Raw genomic sequence first — 9,351 nt, forward strand, 5'->3', positions numbered from 1 at the left:
AGGCACCAATATCTGCTCCAGACTTTGTGGGAAATTCAAGCACTGTGGCGGGCATGCTTATAAATTAAGTCATTTCACCCTCACAGCAACCCCCCAGGTGGTTACTATCTTCATTTTACAGGTAAAGAAACTGAGGCTCAAAGAGATGAAATGACTTGCTCAAGGCCACGTCGCTCCAGAGTCAGGGAGCCAGAGTTGAAGTCTTCTTTTTTTTTTTTTCCGGATGCATTGGGTCTTTGTTGCTGCGCACGGGCTCTCTCCAGCTGCGGGAAGCGGGGGCCACTCTTGGCTGCGGTGCGTGGGCCTCTCATTGCAGTGCCCTCCCCTGTTGCGGAGCACGGGTTCCAGGCGCACGGGCTTCAGCAGTTGTGGCCCGCGGGCTCCAGAGCGCAGGCTCAGTAGTTGTGGCTCACGGGCCCAGCTGCTCCACAGCACGTGGGATCCTCCCGGACCAGGGCCCGAACCCGTGTCCCCTGCATTGGCAGGAGGATTCCCAACCATTGCACCACCAGGGAAGCCCCCAGAGTTGAAGTCTTGCTCCCTACGTTCTTCCATTACACCCACCTGCCTCTTTGAACTATCCAAGAAAGGCAAGGGGGGAGAGAGTCAATAGTCCTTCTCAGATGGAGCTGATTTACCTATAGGTTATAGTTTGGTTTTTTCCAAGGTCAGCAATTTCACCTGTAGTCAGTCACCTCTTACTAGTGGATGGGAGGGGACCAGGTTACAGGGTTTGCTACCCACTAATAGCCTGGGTTTCTTTTGGCTGAGTTTAGCTATACTGGGTACATGACTTTTGGGAGCGTTTTTTTTTTTTTTTTTTTTTTTGGACCGTGCCTTGAGGCTTGTGGGATCTTAGTTCCCTGACCAGGGGTTGAACCCGTGCCCTCAGCAGTGAAAGCGTGGAGTCCTAACCACTGGACCTCCAGGGTATTGACAATGGAGATCTATCTCTACAGATTTTGATGTAAATGAGATTGTAGATATAGACATTAAAAGGAAACTTAAAAGTGAAAACAACCAAACGCAAAGTGTAGTTGCTGATTGGATCCTAGTTTGAAAAATCAGCATTAAAAAAAATATTATAGGAGGGCTTGCCTGGTGGTCCAGTGGTTAAGAATCCACCTTCCCACGCAGGGGACGGGGGTTGGATCCCTGGTCAGGGAACTAAGATCCCACATGAGAAGCTACAGCAATGAGAAGCCCACGCAATGCAATGAAGAGTAGCCCCCGCTCACCCAACTAGAGCAAGCCTGTGCTCAGCAACAAAGACCCAACGTAGCCAAAAATAAATAAAATAAAATAAATAAATTTAAAAAAACCCAAAAAACAAACCAAAAAAACACATCAACAACAAAAACAGCAACAGAAAAATAGTGAAGCAAACATGGCAAAATGTTAAGAACAGTTAAATGTCGGTAATAGGTATGAGGATGTTCATTATATTATTTTTTTTTCCCCATGACATTTACTGTTTGAAGTCAGACAATGGGGATATTTGGATGCAGCTTAAAAACGAATAGTGCTTGTCACTGTCAGGTATTTTTCTTGCTATGTTTATTTATTGACTCATCAGTCAATTTCTTCCCTCCTCCACTTAACTGTAAATCCACGAAAACAGGGACCTTGCTAGTTTTGATTATCCTTAGCACCTGTATCCCTAGCACAGAACCTAGCACACAGTTGGGTTTTAATTTTTTTTTTTTTTTCCTGCTAAACTCAATTCTCACTGATGTCGTTGGCTCTTATCCATCATTGCCGGTCTTTGTTTTGCTGGTTCTTGCTGCATCTCTGGCTTTCTAGGTTCCCCCATCCATAGCCCTCCCCTGCCTTGTCTTGGTCTATCCCTGGTCATAGGAAGCAAAATACTGTTGGTGGCCCTTGTGCCCACCATAGTCTCAGTGCCAGCCTGAAGCCATCTCCCACCCTCCCCTGTGATTTTTGACCATCACACTGTTGACTCCTGGAGGGCAGGGACTTTGCTTGACACTTCTTGATAGTTGCTGAGGCACTCAGCACCACACACAACCAGTGCTCTGAAATCATTTGTTGATCGATCACTTGTATTCATCCCCCTCTTGGCCTCACTTCATCCTTTTTTGATGAGAAATATTTTCATGTATTACTTTCTTTTCTCTCTGTCTTTTTTTTTTTTGGCCGTGCAGCTTGTGGGATCTTAGTTCCCTGACCAGGGATTGAACCCAGGTCCTTGGCAGTGAGAGCTCAGAGTCCTAACCACTGGACCACCAGGGAATTCCCTCTTCTATTATTTCTAATTATACAAGTAACACATGGTCATGGTAGAAAATTTAGAAGATAGAAATAAACTAAAAGAGAAAGGATTAATGATCTGAAATCTTATTTCCCATTGTTATCATTTTCATACATTATTAACTTTTCTTTATGCTTATATTAAAATGTTTTTCTCTGTATAAAATGGCATTATTTTTATCCTGCTTTCTTCCCCAGCAAAATACTGAGAATATTCTTCCAAATCAATAGGTATACATCTATGCCATCATTTAAAAATATTTGTAAAGCATTCTTTTATTAAGGCTATACCATAATTTACTTAACTAGTCCCCTATTGGTGGGCATTTAGGTTGTTTCCAATTTGCTACTGTATTGAACATCGTTGTTTATATCTCTCTTTATGAACATGTTAATCATCTAGTCGTTCGTTCAGTAGTTTTTATCGAGTCCCTTCTGTGTATCAGGCTCTTTTCTAGGCAGTGGAGAAATAACCACAGTGGGTTTTCTGAGGTAAAAATGCCTTTATTATTATTGTTTTTATTATTATTAAAGACTTTTAATATTGCCAAACTGCCTCCAGAGAGACTGGATTGGTTTCATTCCCACCTGCAATATGTATGTCCCAGGCCCCGTCCTGCCGTGGTCCTCAAGGGCCCTCCAGACGGTCTCTTCAGGAAGGTGTCCAGCAGCGTGTCTGGCATCTGTTCTCTGCTCTCCCCCTGTTTGGGGTTCTTTTCTTGGCCATACCCCCTGCCCTTTCAGTATCAGCTCCGGCCTTTTGTGTCTCCCTTTTCTAGCGCCATGACCCTAGTAGCTTCCTGCCCGCCTCTGAGCAGGCCTTTGATTTCGAGGTTCCCTGCAGATACTTCCTCCACCTGCCATGGCCCCATGCAGTGCTCCCCACAGAGTCAGCACCACTCTCAGCCCCTAAATAGAGGGTTCAGACAACCAGAGGACGAGAAGCAGGCAGGATTCTGGGACTCCACTGCTGATGGCAGGTTTTCTCCTTCCTCTGCTTCTCTGTCTAATTTCATCAATATCCTCAGGAGCCAGTCAGGGGATCTCCCTTGATCTGTGTGCAGGAATAGCTGGAACTGAATCTCAGTCCTTGGCTTAAATCCTTCCAGGGCAACAGGGACATCCCTTGGTATCCAAAGATTAGTGCAGAGCGAGCAGCCAGGTATTTGGACATGGCCTTGGGGACAGAGGGATCAGTGGTCCTATGGAAAGGCATTCTGTCCTGAGAGTCCGGAGACTTGGGTCTGAGCCCTGGCTCTGTGTGTCCTGTGTGACCATAGTAGACAACTTTTGGGGTGTCTGCTCAGCTCACTGCTACCCCTGTCTGTGCATCTACCTCCCAGTGAGGTGGCCTTTGGTTGCGCTCGTTACGTAATATGACCCTCTCTCCTCAGCCACGTTGATTGGACCAGGGGTGGGCATGGGATCCAAGCTGGGCTAATCAGATTCCTTCTGAGAACTGGGATTTGATATGGTCTAGGAGTCTCTGTAAGAACATGAAACAGAGGTGAGAAAAACTGGAAAGAAGTGCACAGAGATGCAGTGAAGGTTGGCCTGAAGGAGAGAAGCAAGAGGCAGAGACAACTGTCTTGAGCTCTTGGTGGTTTTCCAGTTCTTGGTGCCAGGCTAGGGGAGGCCCTGGGTATTCCTACCTTGGGGGTGCTCTGTGACACTCCAGTGTTATAACAAAACCCCCCTTTTTGCTTAAGCTATCTCTGTAATCTGCAAACAGGCAAACACAAATATAACTTACGATGGTGAACAGGGCTAAGTGTCAATCTTTCTGAGCCTCCATCTCCTCATCTGTAAGATGGAAATAGGATCAGAGCCCACTTCTCAGGAGAGGGCCAAATGTATTAATGTTTGTAGGGCTGTGGGCCTGACAGGTTAAACTATCTTGAGTATCATTCTTAACTGTATGTGAAGGAATTTTGTAAACTTTAAAATGACATAACAGTGTGTGTATGTGTGTGTGCATGTGCACGTGTGTGTATACCTCTCTCTCTATTCCACTCCCATCCCAATCCCCGTTCTGACTTTTCTCTACAAACTTCTCCATGGCTTTAGACAATCATTGACCTCCTTTGGGGCCTTCATTTGGTTACTGGTAAAATCAGGGGTTGAATGCATGACCTCTAAACTCCCTTCTAGCTCTGGGAGTGGAAGATCGAGCTGGCTGGCTAACACCTGGGTATGATCCAGGTGCGCAGAGAATACACCTGCCTCAGGTTGGTGCTGAAGGCCAGGAGGCCGGGAGCCAGGGATCCTCCCAGGTAACAAATGCCAGGTCGAGTTAGGGAGCCAGGCAGGATCCCGTCACTGCTTTGCCCTGTTTATGTTTATGCTTCTTCTCTGCGGATGTCTTGCTCCAGGCCTAATGAGTCTTCAGGTTGTCACTGTGTCAGCAGGGACCAGAGTAAAGAAAATCTAGCTTTGCCAGAAAAGCCAAGACCTTGAGGACACCGGTTGTAACCTTACCTACACCGGGATTACAGCTGGTGTACAAACTCCTTCTTTGTGCTGGATTCCATTGCTTCGGACAATGGCCAAATCAGAACCAGGCCCAGGATCAGCCCAGCCCAGCTTGCTTTCCCAGGGCCCAGAGGCTCAAGGCAAAAATGCTTCATGTTCTGTACATCTTTGGTGACTGCAAATTTCAAGGCTTGTCTAAATCAAGCATATAGACATTTCTTAACAGCCCAGAAATTAATGGAGGTTATTTGAGAAGGGTGGAGGCCCAGAATGAGAGAGATCTTACTTTCTTTCCTGTGAGTCACATAGAGGAGAGGGAGCATGTCAAGAAAGATTGCAGAACAGAGCCTTATTGCTGACGCACTGCTGATACGTGGACCAGATGTGTTACCATCCACAAGTCACTTAACCTCCCTGAGCCTCAGTTTCTTCATCGGTTTCTTCATCTGTAGAGTGAGCGGGTTGGAGTGGATGAACTCCAAAGTTCTTTGCTGTGTAACATCTTACAATTGCCCGAGTCTCAGAATGATAAGCCCTGAGAGCAGCAACAGCACCTTTCAACAGAGTGGATGCAAGTCTCGGAAAAAAAATGCCTGATGAAAATGACAACAGAGGAAAATGACAGCAGCAGATGAATAGGAAACAAGGGAGAAGAGGAATTTGTCTATATGTTCTTATCTTGAAATCATTCATTTATTGTGTATGTGCAGGGAGTTCAGGGGTATCTGTAAAATGCTGTCCTTGGCAAGATGCTGAAGCTTAAAGGACCATGTGGGAGATACTGAGGGTACGGAAAGAGTTCTACAGAAGGACCTCCTTCGGCCAGGGATGTCTGCCCTGGGAAGCAATCACAGAGTGGCTAACAAGCTTTGGCTTCAGCCAGGTTTGGGTCCGCCTCCTGTTGGGCCACCTGTGTGTCTTTGAGCAAGTTACTTAAACTGTACGTGCTGTTATTTCCTTAACCATAAAATGGGAATCATGACAGCACCTGTGGGGTAGGGTTGTGGGTATAAATATACAGAGAAAGAAGGATTAAATGAGGTAAAGTGTATAAAATAGCTTGCACATAGCCTGGTACATAGTTAGCTGCCAATAATGGAAGTGGATGTTATTACTTAGGTTTTTACTGTCTCTTGATCTTGGATTATAGTTTCTAAGTAAATAAAATGAAACTCTTTAAACATATTCTGCTTATATGTGGTAGTCTAGACCTTTTAAAATTCTTTTGCGTCATAGGAAAGAAAAAAAGCACAGGGGCTTCCCTGGTGGTGCAGTGGTTGAGAGTCTGCCTGCCAATGCAGGGGACACGGGTTCGAGCCCTGGTCTGGGAAGATCCCACATGCCGCGGAGCAACTAGGCCCGTGAGCCACAATTACTGAGCCTGCGCGTCTGGAGCCTGTGCTCCGCAACAAGAGAGGCCGCAATAGTGAGAGGCCCGCGTGCCGCGATGAAGAGTGGCCCCCACTTGCCATAACTAGAGAAAGCCCTCGCACAGAAACGAAGACCCAACACAGCCAAAAATAAATAAATAAATAAATGGATCATCACATTTAAAAAAAAAAAAAAAAAAAGCACATAGACTCAGAACACACTTGAAAGTATTTTCCCAAAGTGGTTGGAGGAAGCTAACGGTACCCCGGTCACCTGTGTGCTTCTTAGTGCAGAGTCCTGAGCTCTAATTCTAATTGGAGCTAGAACCCTAATTCAGAGTTTCTGAGGGGGGGGCGGTGCCCAGAAATAAGCATGTTAACCAAATCACTGATAAAGGCTGAGAGCCAGTTCTTTTCTTTTTTTTTTTTGAATAAATTTATTTATTTATTTATTTATTTTTGGCTGCGTTGGGTCTTCGTTGCTGTGCGCGGGCTTTCTCTAGTTGAGGCGAGCGGGGGCTACTCTTTGTTGCGGTGCGCGGACTTCTCATTGCAGCGGCTTCTCTTGTTGCAGAGCCTGGGCTCTAAGCGCACGGGCTTCAGTAGTTGTGGCGCACGGGCTTAGTTGCTCCGCGGCATGTGGGATCTTCCCAGATCAGGGACTGAACCCGTGTCCCCTGCATTGGCAGGTGGATTCCTAACCACTGTGCTATCAGGGAAGTCCCTATTTTTTTTTTTTTTCTTTTAGGATGGAACCCGGCCCCCCCTGCAGTGGAAGCGCGGAGTCTTTACCACTGGACCGCCAGGAAAGTCCCTGAGAGCCAGCTCTTAAGGAGCATGCTGCCTTGCCACCCAACCCACCAGGTCAGTGCTTCTCCAACTTTAAGGTATATAGGAATCTCCTGGCAATCTCGTTCAAATGCAGATTCTGATTTAGTAGGTGCATTAGTTAGTGTTCTTCAGAGAAACGGAAACAATAGGAAAAAAAATGAAATATATATATTAAAAAATATTTATAGAAATAAAATAAGGTATTGGCTCATGTGATTACGGAGGCTGAGAAGACCATGACCTACCATCTGCAAGCTGGAGACCCAGGAAAGCTGGTGGTGTAGTTCAAAGGCCTGAGAGCCACAGAGCCAGAGAGCTAATGGTGTAGATTCCAGTCTGAGTCTGAAGGTCTGAGAACCCGGAAGCAGGCAGGAGAAGATCGTTGTCCAGCTCAAACAGTCAGGCAGAGAGAAAATTCAACCCTCCTCCGCCTTTTTGTTCTATTCAGGACCTCAACAGATTGGATGAAGCCCACCCACACTGGGGAGGGCCATCTGCTTTACTCAGCTCACTAATTCAAATGTGAATCTCTTCCGGAAGCACCCTCACAGACACATCCAGAAATAGTGTTTAACCAGATATCTGGGCATCCCAAAGCCCACTCATCAAATCAACCATCTCAGTAGGTCTGGGGTGGGGCCAGAAACTCTTAACAAGTTCCCAGGGGATGTCATGCTGCTGACCAGTGGACCACACTTTCAACTGCCAGGTTTTAGAGGCTCTGTCACTGTGATGGTCATGAGTACCATTCACTAGTACCATTCATTCCCAATCTCCTTCTTTTCTTTTCTATCAGTTACTATGCCTTTACCACTTGTATCTCCCGGAATATGTGCCAGGAACTTTGCATGTGACATCCTTTCATTTTCATAATGATGAATTATCATGCCATTAAAAAAGTTTATTCATTTATTTATTTGGCTGTGCCATGTCTTAGTTGCGGCACGTGGGATCTTAACCTGCGGCATGCGAACTCTTATTTGCGGCATGTGGGATCTAGTTCCCTGACCAGGGATCGAACCCGGGCCCCCTGCATTGGGAGCGTGGAGTCTTAGCCACTGGACCACCAGGGAAGTCTCTGTCATCCCATTCTTTACGTGAGGAAATGGAGGCCAAAATTACATAGCAAGCATAGGACTTGAACCTATGACCATCTGATCCAAAGCACATATTCTCCCCCATTACACCACCCTGCCTCAGATCTGCCAAAAAGATATTTTAATAATGGCAAACACTTACATGGTATTTACTTTGTTCCAGGCAGTATAATCAGTGTTTTAACTACTGTAATACTTATAAAAATTCTATGAGGTAGATATTATCATCAAGAACATCTTCATTTACAGATAAGGATGTTGAGGCACAGAGAACTTGAGTAACTTATCCAGGGTCACACAGCTAATACATGGCAGGACCAGGATTTGAACCCAGGCAGCTGACTCCAGAGTCCAGACTCATATCCACTAGACTTTATTGCCACTAGCAAAGCTCATGCTTGTATCTCTCTAATATGATATATACTAATATGATATATACATACACATGTTTATATATCATTTATATACATAATGTAACTATAGTGCCATATATGATTTTTATTTGCTTATTTAGATTTCAGGGTATTTTCTCCTCTACTAGCAAGATTCCACTATACAATTGTTCCCACACGAGTTGATTTCTTACCCTAACTGCAGGGACCCAGGTGTTGTATACATCCAGCCCAGTGTGATTAAGATTTTCTTTTCAACCTGAAAAAAAAGAAAAAAATAGAAGAAACGACATTTCTTTTCAAACCTGAAAAAAATTAATTTATTTTTAACAAGGCTGGAAGGACCCAGCTGCCAAGAAGCCCTGGGACTCTGGGTCTCCTGCTCACTTTCCCTCTTCTTGTCTTTACACCTCTCAGCCCTTCCTTTGTTGGAGGTGATGTTTCTGCTGCAGGCTTGACTGCCCTCCTGCCCCCAGCCTGGCACTTCTGGTCTTTGTGTGGAAGTCGTTCTCAAGCCCTGGACAAAAGCCTCTTGTCCCCTAGGCTCCAAGTCTCCTTACCACACACTCCCTGTGTTCCCAGGTACTCCAAAACCCTGGGTCTTGTGTTTGTTCTGCCAGCCCAATGTGATTGGTACTGGGCTCCCTGGGAGCTTGACTCAGGACCTAACAGCTGGAAGTGCAGAAGCCACTGGGCTCCTCCCTGTGGGCGCCTAAATTTGGGAAAGCGTGGGGACTCTTGAGAGCAATGCCTCCCTTTCTGCTCTCTACACTGAAAAATCTGTCACGTGCTACTGTTTCTTTGTAAGTAAACTTTGTTTCCTATCTCCACATACAACACACAACACACAACACACAACACACAACACACACACACACACACAGAAACATGAACATGCTTAATGTTGCAGGTGCTTGA

This window comes from Balaenoptera physalus (genome assembly GCF_965194825.1).
Source record: "Balaenoptera physalus genome assembly, chromosome: 10".
NCBI lineage: Eukaryota > Metazoa > Chordata > Mammalia > Artiodactyla > Balaenopteridae > Balaenoptera > Balaenoptera physalus.